This window comes from Schistocerca gregaria, chromosome 3 (assembly GCF_023897955.1).
Source record: "Schistocerca gregaria isolate iqSchGreg1 chromosome 3, iqSchGreg1.2, whole genome shotgun sequence".
NCBI lineage: Eukaryota > Metazoa > Arthropoda > Insecta > Orthoptera > Acrididae > Schistocerca > Schistocerca gregaria.
In genome coordinates this window covers 542,832,515-542,852,805 of record NC_064922.1, presented here as the reverse complement: position 1 = coordinate 542,852,805, position 20,291 = coordinate 542,832,515, and the positions used below count along the sequence as shown (strand labels likewise).

Here is a 20,291-nt window from a genome sequence, read left to right as displayed (position 1 = left end):
TGGAGTCAAATTTACAAAAAAACTTAACAGGATGAACCTGCTTATCAGCATCGCTGCATCCCATTTACGAACCTACATACCATTTGTTGCGTCCTGCCTGGCGTAGATGCACGTACTGATTCGGTTGGGAAGGGTTCCATAAAGTCGTTACATTCTCAACCTAGGAAATTTGGCACACAACTCCTGTATAGAATTTTAGAACATGTTTTTTACTCCTTTCTGGAAACCCAGAATCTACTCTGTAGGAATCAACATGGATTCCGGAAACAGCGATCGTGAGAGACCCAACTCGCTTTATTTGTTCATGAGACTCAGAAAATATTAGATACACGCTCCCAGGTAGATGCCCTTTTTTCTTGACTTCCGGAAGGCGTTCGATACAGTTCCGCACCGTCACCTGATAAAGTAATAGCCTACGAAATGTATGTATATATATATATATATATATATATATATATATATATAGATGACCTAGTAGATAGTGTCGGAAGTTCCATGCCGCTTTTCGCGGATGATGCTGTAGTATACAGAGAAGTTGCAGCATTAGAAAATTGCAGCGAAATGCAGGAAGATCTGCAGCGGATAGGCACTTGGTGCAGGGAGTGGCAACTGACCCTTAACATAGACAAATGTAATGTATTGCGACTACATAGAAGGAAGGATCATTTATTGTATGATTATATGATAGCGGTAGCATTTACTTCTTTAAAATATCTGGGAGTGTGTGTGCGGAACGATTTGAAGTGGAATGATCATATAAAATTGTTTTAAGGCGGGTACCAGGTTGAGATTCATTGGGAGAGTCCTTAGAAAATGTAGTCTATCAACATAGGAGGTGGCTTACAAAACACTAGTTCGACCTATACTTGAGTATTGCTCATCACTGTGTGATCCGTACCAGGTCGGGTTGACGGAGGAGATAGAGAAGATCCAAAGAAGAGCAGCACGTTTCGTCAGTGTTATTTGGTAAGCATGATAGCGTTACGGAGATGTTTAGCAAACTCAAGTGGCAGACTCTGCAAGACGGGCGCTCTGCATCGCGGTATAGCTTGCTGTCCCGGTTTCGAGAGGGTGCGTTTCTGGATGAGGTATCGAATGTATTGCTTCCCCTACTTATACCACCCGAGGAGATAACGAATGTAAAATTAGAGAGATTCTAGCGCCCACGGAGGCTTTCCGCCAGTCATTCTTCCCGCGAACCATACCCGACTGGAACAGGAAAGGGAGGTAATAACAGTGGCACGTATAGTGCCCTCCGCCACACACCGTTGGGTGGCTTGCGGAGTATAAATGCAGATGTAGATAGATGTACATGTATCACTGGTGTCGTGGGTACTGGCACTGAGACGCAGTTATCTTGCGAGCTGGTCCCAACGTGTTCTATAGGGAACAGAATTGGGGATGTTGCTTGCCACCTTACAGCTTCAATATCGCGCATACCGTTCATAGTCAGACGCGGAAACAGCGGGCGAGCATTGTCCTATTGAAAAATAGCACCCAATGAGAAAACACGAGGACTCAAGATCTGTGTCTCCAGAATTCCTCCAGTCACAACATTCGTGACCTGAACCCATACTTAATGGCACCAAACAGGAGTAACAAAGCTGTGATTCTCCAAACGAAACATTGCCAGAAGGGGACCATGCTTCCTGGCCACGGTCCCACTCCAAACTCAGTGGTGCTAATGGCAGCGTACGCACGGTCCGGCAATTTCTTAGTTAAGATACTGATAGTATTCAAACAATGGTGCGAGATTACAGAACGCTGCAGGGAGGCCTTTTTTTTCCCTCCAAAAGCAGTCTATGTGAAAGAGTTGCACTGTGATTGGTGCACAATACAAATCTTGTGTTGGTCAGACTTGGTCGACTGGAACCTTGTCGAATGTAGTTCAAAATGAGGCCAATGTCATATGTGAAAGCCCCACAAATCTGGATATTGGACGATCCGACCGACTCACCAAACGGAGATCCACAATGAGACCCCTTTCGACATCTCGCAGGTGCTCATAACGCTGTCTCACAACAGAACGCAGCATCTCCTTGACCTTCAGTCATCACTCAACATCTGCGGCTGATTACACACCTCATGTATCATACCGAGCGTGGTATCAACACTAATGTACTTCCGGCCATGGTGGCAGACCGGTTCTAGACGCTTCAGTCCGGAACCACGCGGCTGCGACGGTCGCAGGTTCGTATCCTGCCTCGGGCGTGGATGTGTGCGATGTCCTTAGGTTAGTTAGGTTTAAGTAGTTCTAAGTTAGGGGACTGATGACCTCAGCTGTTAAGTCCCATAGTGCTTAGTCATTTGAACTAATGCACTCCGCTGATGGTTTAATCTGACAATTAGAATTGCTACTGATTATAATTTGCATTTCCGCGGATGCTGTGGACGTGTACGAAGCAACCATGTGTTTTGGTTGCTGCAGCTTTTTTGATAGCTAGTATTCAAACACCACTGCTGGATCACCGTTTTGTTATTAGCTCCGATAAACTACTTTTTTCAGTTCTTCTAGAATCCAAGACATAGTCACGAAAAATTTATCTAGATTTCTTAAATGAACCAGCCCCAATGTAAGCTTCAGATGTAGATTTATACAAACGTAACTTAATATCATTCATGTTTTTGGAAAGCCTGCAATTGTGTAATTAATTATGTGAAGTATCTATGTAACCGTTCATATTTTTAAAATAACTGTGCGTAGTTTCAAACTAACTCTAGACGAAAATATCCACACAGTACCTCAAACAAGAACTAAAGCATTCTCCTTTAACGTTTCTTGTCACGTGATCAAAAATGATACTGTAGCTTAAATTACAAACAGTCATAAGAACAAGGACGTTTCGTTTTTAAGGGATCAACAGCCTCTAACCACTTAATAAAAGAAAACATTGTCCATAGTAAGCAGTAATGAAGATATTTTAATTTAAATCGTGTAATTAGCTAATTTCGACTACTTGTAATTTTCAAGCATACGTATAGTGAAAAACAATATGACGATTACGAGATGTAATACTCAGTATTATACGTGTGCTTGAAAACGCCAAGTCGTCAAAATTACCTAATAACACATTTAGACAAGGATCGTCTACATTACAGCCTACTACGTGCCATGTTTATTTTTATTGAGAATATGAAACATGTATTGTTTGGACAGTTCCGTAACAGGATACCACGCTTTCTTATTATATAAATTAATTTATAATTTCAATTAGCAAGGGTCAGAAACAGAACATTTTTCAACCTCCAATGCGTTACAGAGGCCTTAGTTACGTGCGTGGTCTGGATTTCACTTTCACATACTTCATCTCCGTTATAAATCCAGGCACAAGACCCTCATACGACAGACACTCGCCAATTGCTGATGATATGTAGTTGCATATGTGGCAGGCAAAATGCCTTCGTCACGGTTGTCACAAAAATTATGCGACTCGGACGGTAGGCACCTGTGTGTGCTGCCAACAGTAGCTGCTCTCGATTTAGCAGGGAATAAAACTTAGCCTTGCAAAGAGATTTTAAGGTCGAGGATAACAACTGCAACAGCAGACGGCTGCGTGCTTCCGCCGGTTCTGGCAAACGTCGAGTAATGACAAGCAGGTGAATCACGGAGGAGACTCTGCTGTTTGCGTGAAGAGTTTCCGGTGGCGTTCGGCCTTATCCAAATCCCTCACTTCCACCTCCACAGCGAAGTTGCTTGTCGGCGGCGGCTGCTGCAGCTCCTACTTCTGCTAGCACTACTTCTACTGCTGCCGTGGAGGGACGGCGAAGCTGCCTCATTTGTCACCAACCTCCCCTGGTACGCCAGAGTTACGCACCTACTTTGTTCTCGGGGGAAAACCCGGCCGCCACACCGAATCAAGTCCGTGTGCCCTTTGTCTGCGCACACACACACACACACACACACACACACACACACACACACACACACACACACGACTGAACAGGATGTTCGCTACCCTCTCTGAAGTTTGGTTCTTCAGCACCAACTCCACCGTGATGTACGAAGGCAATCAGTACTTGCAACTGTAAGTCCGGAGTCTGTTCCCTGTCGTCAGGAGCTTGCATGAACGTTCCCAGTAGCGAGAGCTGCAGAAACCCATGTCTTCTTCATCTGATTGAAGAGGCCTTATGGCAGTCTACCCTTTCAGGACTGGATGGATTGATATCCCCATGCGGTCTTTCTGCAGTAAATGCTGGGTTAGCGTCATACAGTTGTATGCAATGTGTGAAAGGAAGAAGTTTATAGATTTTTTCCTTTTATGGACTGTAATATTTTTATTAACTGCTGTCTATGATTACTTTCACACCTGAGTACAATTTTTCGATCACATTGAGCCATCATATGTAAACATGGATTATAATTCTTGTGACGTGTACTTTTAACATGTAGCCGTGAAGCAGATTTGAATCGCACAGTACAGTGCAAGTTTCCGTCAACTACTTGCTAGAAACCCGGAACCTAAAATGTTGCACTTCATTAGTTATAATGGAAACCGAAATTGCTCGCGATTTCACGTTAAGATAGACTACTTGGAGCCAGCTGATCAGTCTTCGGACGTCGGAACTTGCAGGCATTCGGGAGAACACAGACCTCCATACTTTGCTACTCCTCAGTGATTCTAGAATCTTCTCGAACGACTTAAGAGTGGAGGCAGCTTTCTTCCTCCTATTCCGGTGAGTCTTCTGGGGGAAGCAAGAACCCCAAGCTGTTCAGTGTATTCTCAGTGGCAGGCCACAGCCAAGGGCGGTCACTAGATCCCTACTTATATTTTCTGTACTATATTCGTGTAAAAAGTTAGTGAAATGTGTACGGTAAGCAGTTTACAGAAGAAAAGAATAGGTTTTGAAGCGTGGTACTTCAGAAGTAGTAATGAATCAAACTATCGAGAAAATATAAATTTGTGCCACAACCAGACCAAAGAACGTGTCGGTTAATACGATACACCCTCAGACATCAAAGATGGGTCTACGAGGTGTGTGAGGAAAGTAATGAGACGGATGTTTTGTCTACCAAAGTCTTTTTTTTTTTCAGTCAACAATGTTGTACAATGCAAAGTAGTTCCCTACGCCAGCTATCAACAGGCGGAGTCGTTATTCCCGATATTGGTAGCGGCGCTGAAAGCCTTCAGCTGGTTGGGCCTTTAACGTATCCGTCACATTATTTTTAATATAAGTCCCTAAATAACGTCCTTTTCCGACATTTTTTCAATTTCGGACAAAACATTCACAAGGTCTCGGATAAGGCGAAAAAGGGCGTTGCGGAAGAACTGGGATGCCTTTTGAGATCAAAAATTCCTTGATGGCCGTGTGACGGAGGGAACTGTCAGGATGCACCATCCACTTGTCTGCAATGTACGGTCGCACTCGATTCACCATTTTTCTTGTCCTTTGTCGGACATGTACGTATAACACTTCGTTGACAGTTTGTCTAGAAGCACGATACCACTACTGTCAAAACAGAAAATCAGCATTGTTGTGATCTTTGATTTGCTCAATCGAGTTTTTTGGTCGAGGTGTCTCATTGTGACACTCTTCACTTCGCAACTTTGTCTCAGGATCGTCATAGTCAGTTCTTTCAATAAGATCAACACACACGTTTCTTCGACTGCCCTTCCGCTTAGTTGTGAGGTTTTTCCGTAATATTTTGACACAAGCATTTTATATGTGCAAAACGCCAGTGAAAATTTTACATACGATGAAAGTGTTAAACAACTTACCCATCGTTCTTACTGTTAAACGTCGGTCTGATCTCACAAGAGCACGCAAACGTTACGCGTTTTCGTCGGTTTTTGAGGATGGAGATCTCCCTGAGTGAGGTTCACCTTAAATGTGATCTCGGCCTTCCAAAAACGATTTTTGCCAGCGAAAAACTCATGAGGAACGTTCACCATTGGCTTCTCTCAATTTTTTAAAGGTCCCACTCATGGATGCCCCAAGTTTTTGCTATAAATTTCTTTGCTCCCTATTCGTAGAACACAACAAAGACAGTTTCACTGGTGGCGCTCTCAAAAGTGATGTGGTGGCTCTAAGGACTTGAAACTCTGACTGAGCATCGGGAGCGAGGAACACACTGCTTTACACAAGTAGCCCAAGAACAAGACAGCTTTGCCTGGTGGCTCGTGTGTTGTCAGTCTCATTAATTCCCTCACACACGTCATATGTGGTGGTGGAAGGAACTGTGAGGGTAAAAACTGTAGAGGGACACGAAGCTTTCATAGTTTCAAAGTTAAAATGATATGTCACAGTAGTTGCGCAGAAATGCGGGGACTATACAGCAGAGAACAGTGCGAAGAGATGCATCAAATTCCTATTCGGACACAACATCATCAACAACAACAACAACAACAACAACAGTAATAATTTGTTCATACATTGGAACTGGACTGGTGGATGAGACCTTCCTTCGTCATAGTATTGGCTGTATACTGACTTCACCTTATTTAGGAAACCCTTATTTTTTAGGTGAAGTGCTATTTTTGTTGACGGGGAATACACAGACTATACAGTTTACATTAATTAGGGGCAGATGTTGGCAGTAGCTGAAACATTTTACACGTACTAATGAAATCAATAAATAACCGTTAAGCCACTTAGAAGCATTATTCGTGAAATTCCGTTTCGGTCGGCTGATCACCAGGTTCATAAAAGTATTCACAGCTTCATGTTAGGCGAAATATAAAATACTTATCGTCGAATAATAAAACCATACATTAGACAGTGTTATCATATCGTAATATAAATTACATCGTCAGTCGGTTAATATTACGATATGATAGAATCGTGAACGTCATGGTTTTATCATTTGACGATAACGATTCCGTATTTCGCCTAACATGAAGCTGTGAATACTTTCATGAGTCTGGCAATTGCTACTTTCTTACTTAAAACCTGTTTACTTTACCTTTAAATCTAAAGGGGATGGAAGGGCTGACCCAATAAAGTAAACATTCCAATTCCAGTGGGTTTATTAGCAACCAAAAAAATCTCTCAGAATTTGACAGGCGCCACTCGGGCAAGATTATTTAAGAGACTTACATTACATAAAATCATAAACTCGTTAATAAATCATCTCGCATCAAAATTGACAGAACCCACTAAGGCTGAATTTAATAATAACTTTAACAAACAACTCTAGTTAAGACACATTGAAGACACTTTCAATTTCAGCTTTAACATTACATGTAAAATAAGTGGACACGCAGTCTCAGCTTTAACACGAATGCTGAAAACATAGTTATTAAACGTAAGCTGGGCAATCTTGCAGGGCGAACCTGAAATAATTCAAGTGCCCATTAACTTGTAAGATGGACGTCCGGACGTCCACGGCATAGAACATTACAACTTTGTACAATGATAAATGTGTAACAAAAGCAAGGTTCAAGCTTGTAAGGCCGACGTTTAACCACGAACGGTGGAGCCGACTGAGAGAAATAATAATTGACTTCGAACCAAGACGTGGCTCCAAAATGTGAACCAAGCAAACGCTACCAAAGAGGAATACACGAGCTCATGCGAAGTCCACCAACCGTAATCCAAACTGGTAATCTAAAGGGAAGTCCAGTGCTTCGGTTGGCCACTGTCTCAGCTCACTGAAACACAGACCACACCCGACAACAGGAGACAGAAAAACTTGTCTTAACTTCTACATTTCAGATTGGCCAAACTCCCTAAAATAAAGGCTAAACAACAACTAATTTCAAACCAATGTACTTCTTTTAAGTAAAACTGCACGTGATAACGAAACACTGAGTGGAAAATGAACTTGCTCCCGAGAACACACTCACTAGAACTTAATGACACACACAGGCAAACACATCAATGTTACGTGGAAGCAGAGCGCACTTGGTAAGAGGCCTCAAATGAAATCGAATAAATATAACATCACAGTCTTGCAACGTCTTACTGTACCAAGAGCGATCAGTCACAGTTAACTAAGCGCTCTTGGTGATTAGCGTACTTAACTGGCTGTCTTGATGCTGGGGCGATTTTGCGAAGATGTCAGATCATCACGTCGCGAGACCATAACATCGTGTCCCTACAAGGAACCGGGCACATACACAGCTCACAAGTTTGCCGGAGAATGCACAATGCTGGCCAACTCCCGCAGACTCCAGTGCAACCACGTGACAACCGCCGCCCAGCCTCAGGCACGCCGTCTTCGCTTCTGTCCATCAGCCAATCGCCGACTCGCGAACCGCCGCGTTCCGTTCTCAAAGCGTTGTGTCCTCCTACTCTTCTCCCCTCCTCGCGGTCGGCATTCCCTTATATCTCGAGCCGGCCCAAGCCCCAAGACAAACCTCTGCAATAGGAAATCGATCGTGCTCGTGTCAGAGATACTACTGGCGACAGTCCCGCCACGGCTCAATTTTTAGTCGACCGAAACTGATTGTATAAAACAAGAATACGTGTAAGTTCCGGCTTCGTATTAACGTCCAGGCAATTCGCTAAAGTAAACTAGTTAACTCGCTACATATTTAAAAAAAATCACTTACGACCCATGTAGCAAGAGAGTCGTCGGTATCAACAGAGAACCTCGTAAGTTCAAACAGCTGACAGTACACTGGATGAATATTTGGTAACAACAGAGATTTTCACTTTCCCCAATATCCTCTCTGACCGTCCGAATCCAAATTTTGAACGAGACCCCCGAATTGTCTCAGCGAATCACACTTTAAGTAATGCCACGACCACTTCTTTTCGCTTAGTCTAAAGAGCTTCTTCTCCGTCTCTAATGGAATCGACGTCGACAATACGCAGAATCAGAAATTTCCTTCGAACTACTTTGTGATGGCAACTGTAGTATGCATTTTTCATTTCATTTGGCGGTATTACCATTTTCTGTTTTCTAACAGTCCAAATTATGGCAGTCGAATTGAAATAGAGGGAAAGAAAAGGAAGGTAAGAATAATAAATATGAACAAGCAACAACTTTAAATTAACTAGAACTGATTGTTATATATTAAGCCACATAAGGACAGATCTTTCAGTACATTGAATCTTCCAGTATACAGGTGTAAGAATTGTCTTACAGGCGGAAAACGACTGCAGGTATATAACGTTAAGAGATTATCACTTCAGGTGTACGCTGAGGTTGTATGTTAAGCTTTGTGAACAGCTTAATAGCAAGGCTCTTCGAAAAAGACCAAAAATTTCGTGAGATGCAAAATCAGATAGGAAATTCGAATGTTTACAAACATGTGAAAAAAGTGCTGTTTATGACCCAGATATGTAATGTATCATCTGTGGGGGAAGCAGCACTGTCATACAACTTCTGATAGTAACATGAAAATTATATATTGGTTGTATGCATGCTACACAGTAATGCTGGCCATATGAGTACTATCTATTTAAGTGACAGTGGCTCCAAAAATATTGTGTTTGTGTGTGTGTGTGTGTGTGTGTGTGTGTGTGTGTGGGGGGGGGGGGGCAAAGAACAGGACACCGTTTTTAATCCTTCAGCCATATATATTATCATCCAAAGGAAATAGACACATCAGGAAATAGAGGCATTGAAATACATAAGTGGAGAAAGTTGAATACTTGTGCCGACGGGACTCAAACCTGAATTTTTTTGTTTCTCGCTAACGTTCTCCATGACGGCACAAATTTTAAACTTTGTTCATTCCTGTATTGCAATGCCGAATAGCAGCTAATATCTTTAATTTGCTGTGGGTCACACATAAACGTAAAGTGACAGAAAATGAAGCGACGAAGCCAGCTTCAGATTCATATGAAACAGAGACAAATATGAGGGTGTGGTCAAAAGTGATGTCTCAGAATTTTTTATGTAAAAGCTCTTAAAGCTTGTTATATAAAACAAATGTTGTATTGTATTCTATTGAACAGGGGACCTAGAAACGCCAGAGAGGCTTCGTCCGCGCCGTAGCCCTCAGTGGTTCACATCCCCACAACAGCCTACAGCAAGGTTCTGCCCCCAGTGGACCCCCCCCCCTCCCCCCTCATCCCCCGGGAACCAACTACCGCTCTAAAATTACAAATATGTGCTTAAAATGACACAAACATCATTCCTTGTGAGTAAGTTAAAAAACGATTTTAAGTTGATTTCTGAATTCTATCTGCTGTGGTACTGGAAAGTAATTAATACTTGTGTCATATAACTGATATTCGCGGTACCTTGTTATTTTTGCCAGTGACAAGCTATGAACTTCAATAAGCGTTACCAATCTAAGGAAAGGGAAGTAGCGTCGGTATCGAAGATATCCATACCTCGAGAATTAAATTTTCACTAAAAATTAGAAAAATCGTATGAATGGTCACTGTGATGAGGTATCGCAAGAACAAGGTACATAACGCAATGCAACGTATATTGCCGAGGGGCTTTTCAACCTAGCTTACCTTCCGCGTATTGTTGGTGTTCACAGCGAGAAATGTAACAATGTCTGATAACGAACTCAGTCTTTTCCTGAATTATGCGAAATAACTGATTACCTGCTTGGTTACTTTTCTTAATTTTTACTAAATAAGAAAAGGGCATTAATGTCAATGGCATAAAACCGGTTTCTTTAGATATTTTTGAAGGTGTAGATACAGTATACAAATTCTGAGGTAAATTCTTTTACAAAGTTCTAGAAATATTAGAATAAAACTTGATCATACAGGGTGGTCAGAAACAATATGGAAAGGTTCTAAGCGTGCTGCGGGGTAGGTTCTGCTGAAAAATAAGTCAAGGAAAAAAATGTCATTAAATTGCGCCGTTTCCGAGTTAATTAGCATTGAAGTTAGCCAGTCTGAGCGTTGCGCGCGCAAATTCAAGCAGTCTTCAGAGATGGTGTCGCCAGACGTGTACTTGATTATTGTTTCCAAAAAATTGGAAAGGACAGCGATGAAAAAATTAAATGTGGGATGGTAGTAAGGATCGAGCCCGGGCCAAGAGCTGAACAGTCTCGTGGCTAACTTCAACGCTAATTAACTCGGAAACGGCACAACGTAACGAATTTTGTGGTCGTCATGATTATTTCTCAGAAAAGCCTGCCCTAAACACCCTTACAAGCTTTTTAGACTGTATCTGACTAGCCTGTATACGACTTTTTTCGTTTCCTCAACAAATGCAGATACTAATAAATACTTCGTATGAATCAACTCTTCAACAAGCAAAATAAAGTTGCCCGGGAGACACAAGTCATTGTCATTTTCGCTCCACAACATTCAATAAGCAGTCCCTGCCATGTACTAATTGCGATAGGGAACACTAATCACACTGGAAGTTAGCTTCTATAAGCGTACTTGGCCCCGCTCAGCCCATTAGAATTGTTTGCCATATAGGTAGTCACATTGTATCAAGTTTCGTCGAAATTCGTTACGCCCCCCCCCCCCCCCGCCCCCTCCCCCCCAACACACACACACACACACACACACACACACACACACACACACACACACGCTAATTTTGACGTACATCTTGTGTGTCTAACACTCAACTGCCTTATGGACATGGTGCGTCGTATTCGTATTTGCACCGTACCTCCTAGTGGTGTAAGAAATTGAGTAAAAGATTGATTTTTTACAGCGGAGCTGCGTTCTAGAGCGTCACTAAAAGCACTATCCGTCGATAGTGGCTAACTAGCGATCTTCGGTTTTGTGGTGTGGGTGGGGAAGCGTTACGACAAAAGAACGTCTCCGTATCAAAAACATCAGGAGGAAAGGCAAACGTAGCTACGTCTACCACAGGGAATTGCCTTTTTGTGCGCTGGGAATGTGCTGCCGGTATCTATAGGGACATTTTTTTGGCTGTCAGATTCCGGGACCCGGGGAGAAGTCCAATAACAGCCCGTCCTGAATCCCGAGTCGAGATGAATTTACGACTCGGTTCGCAGCGCCGCGCGTACACGCACGTGTGTGTGTGTGTGTGTGTGTGTGTGTGTGTGTGTGTGAGATGTGCAGAACCAGTGCTCGGAGTGGACGCGTTTTTATAACGCCGTCAATGCGCTTCCCAATAAACGAAAAGAGCTTTCTCGATGAATGTGCCAGTTTCTCCCTGACGCGTCTCTCTGGCAGCGGAAATAGCTCTCATTTATTACAAACTTTGTTCTGTCACACACGGTACTTTTTCTTCGCAGAATGTACGCTCTGCAGATTATTTATTTTCTTTTTCATTCGTTTAGGTATTGACAGTGTAGAAGATGGAGCAACTATTCCGTCGCCGCGCGCTAAACGTGTGGCCAGAGCGTTGGTCACTGGAAGTGCATACCGCAGATGCGCCTACTTCCACTGTACGAAGGTGTTTATAAATTGCCATACAAGCCTTCTTGCTCTCTCCTTGCGAGACTGAAGACAGACTGCGTTCACTATATGATAGTTTTTTCTGAGAGGCTAAAAACATTTCTTTTCAACGGGTGAAACAAAAATAACTCTACGAAATGTTTCGAATTAGTCCCACAGTCAAGTTATTAAGTAGTAGTACGTCGTTGAAAACTAAAAAACGTAACACTTCAGAAAGTAGTCATGTTTGGAGGAAGAGTTCAGAATGGACAATGTAGGACAACCTGCAGAACAATGCAGGAATATTTATAGTCTTACCATAATAGCACAGATTGGATTGCCCGATGTAGTCCCGTGATACATGTTTAAGAGGCATTCCTAGATTGCAAACCCCAATTTTATCACTCAGTCTTTCCGAGAAACTTGTCTTACCATATGCGTATTTTTTTTTTACAAACTGTTAGTGGGGCTACGTTCTGAATACAAATTTGTTAGTGGCAGCTAATTTTAATTCACTTCTTCATCCGTTTCCTGTGGCAGAAAATATTTATTTTTATTAGTTGGATCTAACATTTACAGAGGTGTAAAGCAAAAGATAATTAACTAACCTTTTCAGAAGACTCTCATAGTTGACGAGAAACATTTTAGTATATGGCTCGACTACTTTCTAGGTATTAGGATGACTTCTCTATCCTGTGGTGGTTCCAGAGCTGTAACTATTTCGACGAACCAATAAGGTTTCCCATTCGTACTTGGTCATTCAGAATAAGCTGCTTGAAGGACTAAGAAGAACGCAGTGATTGTCCTTCAAAGGGATTGTGTGAAATGGACATTTGCAACCATGCAGCCATTTCGTTAAGTAAAGGTACTTCCAAAAGGTTGATGTGGAAAGCTTATGTCCGTTTTCCGCACGGTCAGATCACTAAAAAGTCCTTGTGAGAGGTTCTGTTTTTGTCCAGTTAATATAAGGGGTACCATTCTTCTGTCAGCCTTTCTTCATTTCTCTCTGGCTAACGATAACACCCTTTCCACATGCGAGTGCTGTACTTACCTTTTTACAGCTGTTAGCTTGTTAAGGTGGACGGTGATGGTCGACTGCTTAGAATGTCTTCATTGTGTTCTCGCAAGTCAGGTGCCGAACATGTCTGTAATTGCGTAATTCTTACACCGATGTACCGTATCGCAACTTAACAGCAAATATCATCTCGTTTCTTAATCCTAGATTCATAATTTGGCGGTTGACCATTTCCTCGCCTTGCCCAAGCTTCCAGATCGTGCTTGCTTAATGCTAGGCATAATATATACACTGATCAGCCAGAACATTAAGACCACCGACCTACTATCGATAGAAACCTGTCCAGGCGATAGCAGCGTCATCTGGCGAGGAATGACTGGTAGTCAGACAAATGCGTGGTGCATGTGGTATTAGTGAGCGTGCTGTCCATGTGTGGAATGGGGAGGGCGCACGATCGATCAAAGTTTGACCGAGGGCAGATCGTGATAGCTCGGAGACTCGGCTCGAGCATTTCAGAAACTGCACGACATGTCGGGCGTTAAACGAATTCCTTTGCGAAACCAAAGTGAAACCATGTCGAGACGTTGAGAATCGGTGAGGTAGTGTGGTCACGCCTCATTACAGATGTCGGACGTCGTAGGTTGGGCAGACTGGCAAAACAGGAGAGGAGGCCAACTGTGAAGGAACTAACATCGGACTTTGGTACTGGGCAGAATGAAAGTGTACCTGAACACACAGTAATCGGAACACCACCAACGATGGGCCTTCGCAGCCGACAACCAATCTTAACACCACGACAACGCTAGTTACAGCTGAAATGGACACGTGACTTCTGGCAGTGGACATCGGCGCGGTGGGAGAGCGTAGCATGAATCCCGATACGTCCTTCATCATGCCGATGGGAGGGCGCGAATCCTTGACTCCTGTAGTACGGGACGGAGACAAGCTGGCGGCGGTTCCATTACGCGCCGCGGAATATTCACTTGCTAATTCATGGGTCCAGGGAGGCTCGTGCAAGGCACCGTGACGGCCAGGGAGTATTGTACACTGGTTGCAGACCACGTAAAGCCCTTCATAACGATAGTGTTTCCTGATGGCAGTGGTATTTTTCAGCAAGATAATACGACGTATTGCAAGACCAGGAGTGTAATTGAGTGGTTCGAGGAACACAGTGGCGAGTTGCAGTTGATGTGCTGGCCCCCATCTCACCAGATCTGAACCCGATCTAACACATCTGGGATGTGACTGAACATAGCGTCATAGCGTCAGAGGTCATCCGGAATTTACCGGAATTAGGTGATTAGTGTGTGCAGATTTGGTGCCAGCTTATTCCAGGGACCTACCAAAGCCTCATTGCTTCCGTAGCATGACCCATCGCTGCTGTTGTCGGTACCAGCGGTCGACATACCGGCTGCTCGGTAGATGGCCCCAACGTTCTGGCTGATCAATGTATAATTGACATTGGAACTGCCTTTGGCTGGCGTAATATCGGTAAGTGCCATCATGACAGGTCTGTTGACATTGTCCGTTCACTGACTGTGCAGGTAGCAAGGCGCCAAAGCAAACAAGTTAGTGGCCAACGACACCGAACAAAAGTGTGAGGTGAGTCGGTCAAGACAGTAACATTATCAGTAGATAACGATGCAGAAAGCGGCTCGAATGGTGTCAGAACCTAGAGGTATCGTAAGAGGGATCATAATATCGTCTGCGCCCGTGGCGCTCGCAGTGGGTCAATTGATAACTGTGCCTTTATCGGCGGTCTGACACTGTCGAGCAATGTGCGAAGCTGGACGTCACACGCCAATGTCTGGGAACCTACTCGGCTTCGTCTCAATGTCTTGCTTTTGACATGGTCTTAGTACATACTGCGTTAGGTTAACGACATCGTGAGCTTTGTACTTGTTCCAGATATTCGTTTTACTGCATATCACGAAACATGTCGCCGTCGTAACCGCCTGGGCCGGTCGCTGGCTCGCTGGTATTCACGCAGCTGTGAAATACACTGTTCACGATCCCACTGCTGCCTCCAGCGGGCTGCCTGCTTGCAGGCACGCAGCAGCCGTTTCTAAACAACTTCCGTGGAATGCCACATAATATTTATTTCAGATTACTCGGTCATTTCACTGACGGAAGTGATTGTTAAAATTTGTCTACGTTTCAAACTTACAGTTGTCAAATTCACAATTGGTGCGGCACCACCTACACATCTCTTCGTCATTGAAATACAATAGATGAAATTTATCTACCACCAGAAGCGTTTTAAACGACAATTTCTGACTAACGTCACCACACAAGCCTGCGTTAGTGACCTCCGCTAAGAGGTTATTATCGTTGTTGTGTACATCAGTGCTCGTTTTGTGACCTTAGGCTATCCCGGGGATCATCTGTTTGCGTTGCTGTCGGTTGTCCTGCAGTCATCTTCAAGCTATTGCTGTAGAATGAGCGTTTTGCTACATTGCTGCATCGCGTCTCCTTCATACTCCTGTAGCACCCCACGCCTTTCACTCACCATCAGGCCGCACGCCTTGACGTTTAGAGTAACGGGGGAAGCTATCGCTGACTGCTGGACCAGAAGGTTTCGCTCTGTGTATCAGCCGCTCAGGTTCGGAGCGGAACTCTTTCGGTGAACGTTGTGACTTCAATTGACAGAGCGCGCTCTCTCTATTGGTCAGACCGTCTACCACTTCTATTTCAACAGCCTTCTTTAGCACATCAACTGCCAATTTTTTTTTCTCAATCTACTTTTATCGCTGTGACACACAGAATGGGAAAAAGAATGTAAAGTAAAAAAAAAAGAAATAACCTTGAAATAAACATTGTACTTTAGTCGATCCCCAAATGGGGATCACGGCGCATGGCACACCTACATTTTCTTCTATTTCTTACTAAACCAAGCATCTCATATGGAGTCCCATATTTCACACAGAGCAGTAGTCCCTTGCACTTCTCTTGAAAGTTCAACATTTTCTTTGTTTCACAAACGTCTTGGACTCAATCACGTGAGCAGTCTCAGAAGGTCTTAGTTCAACTGCTACACGTGAAATGAATGTTTTACGCTATCATGGATGTCATCCCTTTTTGTGTCAGAAACAGAGAATGATTAAGCAAGATATGTCCTGGGCACCATCGTTTTGAATTGGAGCAGTGGAATGTTTTCATTCGTGTGGCAGTAGATATAGGAACAGCTCATGGTCTAGTGTTCGAATACGAATCTCACTTGTTTCCCGTGCAGGAGTAGCTTCAGATAATGATATCCATAATACTGAGCTATTTGCGCCTCAACGATGAGGCTATCGGAGATACCTGAAGCATCATAAAATTATTATTCAGCATGTTCATCATGAGATGCATTTTGAAAACTTCATCCCTTTCGTGAGCTGGCATTGTATTCAGATGTGAAGGTAGAACTTTATTTCCACATAACATCCGCAGCTCTTTCAGTGTCGTACGCACCTTATGTCAGTGTCCTCATCTTCATTCCAATACAACTGTTCGTTTGGTAGAGAAAGGTACCGATATATTGCTTTCCACTGGATACCAAAGGACTTAGTTAAGCGTTCGTTGGATAACACAAAGTTTTGATTATTCTTCTGTGTAGAATATCGGGGACTTCCACCAGTAATAAATTTCAGTACTTACTCATCAAAAAATTGTTCCAAGCAATGAATTCCGGACTTGGGTTTTAGTGGTGTTACCAAATTGCAGTTTACCGGTCCATTTTCTGCTACATCGCGGTAGATTTTACTGAAAGTTGTATCTTTTATTGTCCATTTAGATTTGATATTAACTTTCATTTTATTATTGTGATTACATTTTCCTCGTCGTCCCTGAACTTCCATGTTACCTGAAACATCATCTGGAAGAGTAATTTTCAATAAATTTTTGTCGATACCATCACAGTCAAACATCTCACCCACGCCATCGGGAGGGAGCTCGCCTGTATCAGTGGTCTCATCCACTTCACCCTCACCATTAGAAGAAAGCATGAAATTAGCGTCATTTATGTCTTACATTCCCCTTACAGAAAGTTCTGTCAGCGACACATTGTGCCTGGGGAGAAAAGAAAAACAAAATGTTGTTTTAAACAGACCTACCATGAGTCCCAAATGGGGATCGAAATAAAGGGAGCCCTTTCGACAAAATAAAATAAGTTTTGGACGTAAATAACCGATGAACATCTTCTAAAGCAGTTAGACAACATTTCAGCACATAGGTCTTGGAAGATATTTATATAATACAATAACTTCGCTGGTTTGGAAATGTTTAACTCTTGCAGCTCTGAAAAACGTTACTTCTTCCCACAGAGTCCTGCAGAGTTCCCGCGTTTAACAACAGCTGACTAGCAATCAAAGTACAAGCCTGACAAAGATCTAGACGACTATGCGAAACAGTAAAAATTGCTGCCAACATAATTACAAATACTAAATTCCGGTTAGAAAGACCTACCAAAAGGGCTTAGAAAGCTGTAAAATAGCGGGTTTAATGCTTTCACAGAGTAAGTATGCATGCGCCAAAGATGAACTACAAAAATGGTTCAAACGGCTCTGACTTAATATCTGTCGTCATCAGTCCCCTAGAACTTGGAACTACTTAAACCGAGCTAACATAAGGCCTTCACACACATCCATGCCCGAGGCAGGATTCGAACCTGCGACCGTAGCGGTCGATGAGCTACAAACAGCTGTGAAGCGTGAAGCCTTCAGTCGAATGCGGCATCTTTGGTGTCTGTAGACAAATCAGTAAGGCCGTTTTCGTTTGTGTAAGAGCCTTTCCAAGATGGCTGAGAAGATGTTGAAAGTGACAAACGCCCAGGACGTCCTTAAACTTCAAAAACGAATGAAAGTATGGGGGAAGTACGTTATCTCATTCCATCTGACGATCGGTTGCAGAAATTGTAAGGATAGACAAATAATGCGTAAGGCAAATTTTACATAACCAAAATAACATTAGAAAAGTGTGTGCGATACTGGTGCTGAAAATTTCCATGATCGAACGAAAATAACCCCTTAAAAAAGTTTTTAATGACACTTTGAATAACACCGAACATGATCATAATTTCTTGAAAAGAGTGATATGTGACGAATTTTCATTTTTCAGTTACGATCCAAAAACTAAACGACAGTCCATGCTTTGGAGGTCCGAACTTCCCAGACTTAGATTCAAAGCGATGACGATAGTTCATGTCAATATTCAGGGTATTGTGTGTCTTGTCTGGGTTGCTGAAGGTCAAGCATCACTACCTTGAAGTTCTTGTTTATCTCCGTGACAAAATAAGAATAAACGACCCGGATTATGGAAGAGCAATTTATGAATATATTTTTTTAGGCTGAGATGGTTACGTCCCCGAATCAGCGTGGTTTTAGAAAAAATCGCTCGTGTGAAATTCAGCTTGCCATTTTCGCACATGATATATTGCGAACTATGGATGAAAGGCAACAAGCAGATACCATATTTCAAGATTTCCAGAAAAGCATTTGATACGGTGCCCCTCTGCAGTTCGTTGACGAAGGTACCAGCATATGGAATAGTCCCACATATGTGTGAGTGGCTAGAAGACTTTTTAAGCTACAGAACCTGTTGTGTTGTCCTGTACGGCGAGTGTTCATGAGAGAGAATGGTATCGTCAGTGTCCCAGGGAAATGTGGGGACGGCTGTTGTTCTCTGTATACTAAAATGAGTTGGCGGACAAGACGGGCAGCCATCTGCGGTTGCTTGCTGTCGAATATGTGGTGTACGAAAAGGTGTCTAAATTGAGTGACTGTAGGAGGATAATGTGACTTTGACAAAATTTCTATTGGTTTGGTGAATGGCAGCTGCCTCTACATGTAGAAAAATGAGTGTTAATGCGAATGAGAAGGAAAAACAAACCCGTGATGTTCGGATACAGCACTAGTAGTGTCGCACTTGACACTGTAACATGGTTTAAATATCTGGGTTTAACGTTGCAAAACGATATGAAATGGAATGAGCATATGAGTATTGCACTAGTGAAGGCGAATGGTCGACCTCTGTTTATTGGGGTAATTTTTGAAAGTGTGGTTCATCTGTGAAGGGGACCACATATAGGACGCTGCTGCGACCTACTCTTGAGTTTTGATCGAGTGCCTGGGATCTGTACCGGGTTGGATTAAAGGAAGACACGGAAGCAATTTAAAGGCGGTTCCGAAATTTGTTGCTGCTAAGTTCGAACAACATGCAGTTATTGCGGTGATGCTTCGAGAATCCCCGGAGGGAAGGCGACGCTCTTCTCGAGGAACATTACCGAGAAAATTTCGAGAAGCGGTATTTGTAGCTGACTCTAGAACGATTCTGTTGCCGCCGACATACACTCCTGGAAATTGAAATAAGAACACCGTGAATTCATTGTCCCAGGAAGGGGAAACTTTATTGACACATTCCTGGGGTCAGATACATCACATGATCACACTGACAGAACCACAGGCACATAGACACAGGCAACAGAGCATGCACAATGTCGGCACTAGTACAGTGTATATCCACCTTTCGCACCAATGCAGGCTGCTATTCTCCCATGGAGACGATCGTAGAGATGCTGGATGTAGTCCTGTGGAACGGCTTGCCATGCCATTTCCACCTGGTGCCTCAGTTGGACCAGCGTTCGTGCTGGACGTGCAGACCGCGTGAGACAACGCTTCATCCAGTCCCAAACATGCTCAATGGGGGACAGATCCGGAGATCTTGCTGGCCAGGGTAGTTGACTTACACCTTCTAGAGCACGTTGGGTGGCACGGGATACTTGCGGACGTGCATTGTCCTGTTGGAACAGAAAGTTCCCTTGCCGGTCTAGGAATTGTAGAACGATGGGTTTGATGACGGTTTGGATGTACCGTGCACTATTCAGTGTCCTCTCGACGATCACCAGAGGTGTACGGCCAGTGTAGGAGATCGCTCCCCACACCATGATGCCGGGTGTTGGCCCTGTGTGCCTCGGTCGTATGCAGTCCTGATTGTGGCGCTCACCTGCACGGCGCCAAACACGCATACGACCATCGTTGGCATCAAGGCAGAAGCGACTCTCATCGCTGAAGACGACACG

The 20,291-nt window shown here is 43.4% G+C and overlaps 1 protein-coding gene across 2 annotated transcripts in view; it reads left to right on the top strand.

The window, feature by feature from the left end:
* LOC126354118 (uncharacterized) overlaps positions 1–20,291 on the top strand; it is a 515,275-nt gene that overhangs the window by 162,111 nt on the left and 332,873 nt on the right. The gene's annotated exons all lie outside the window — the stretch shown is intronic.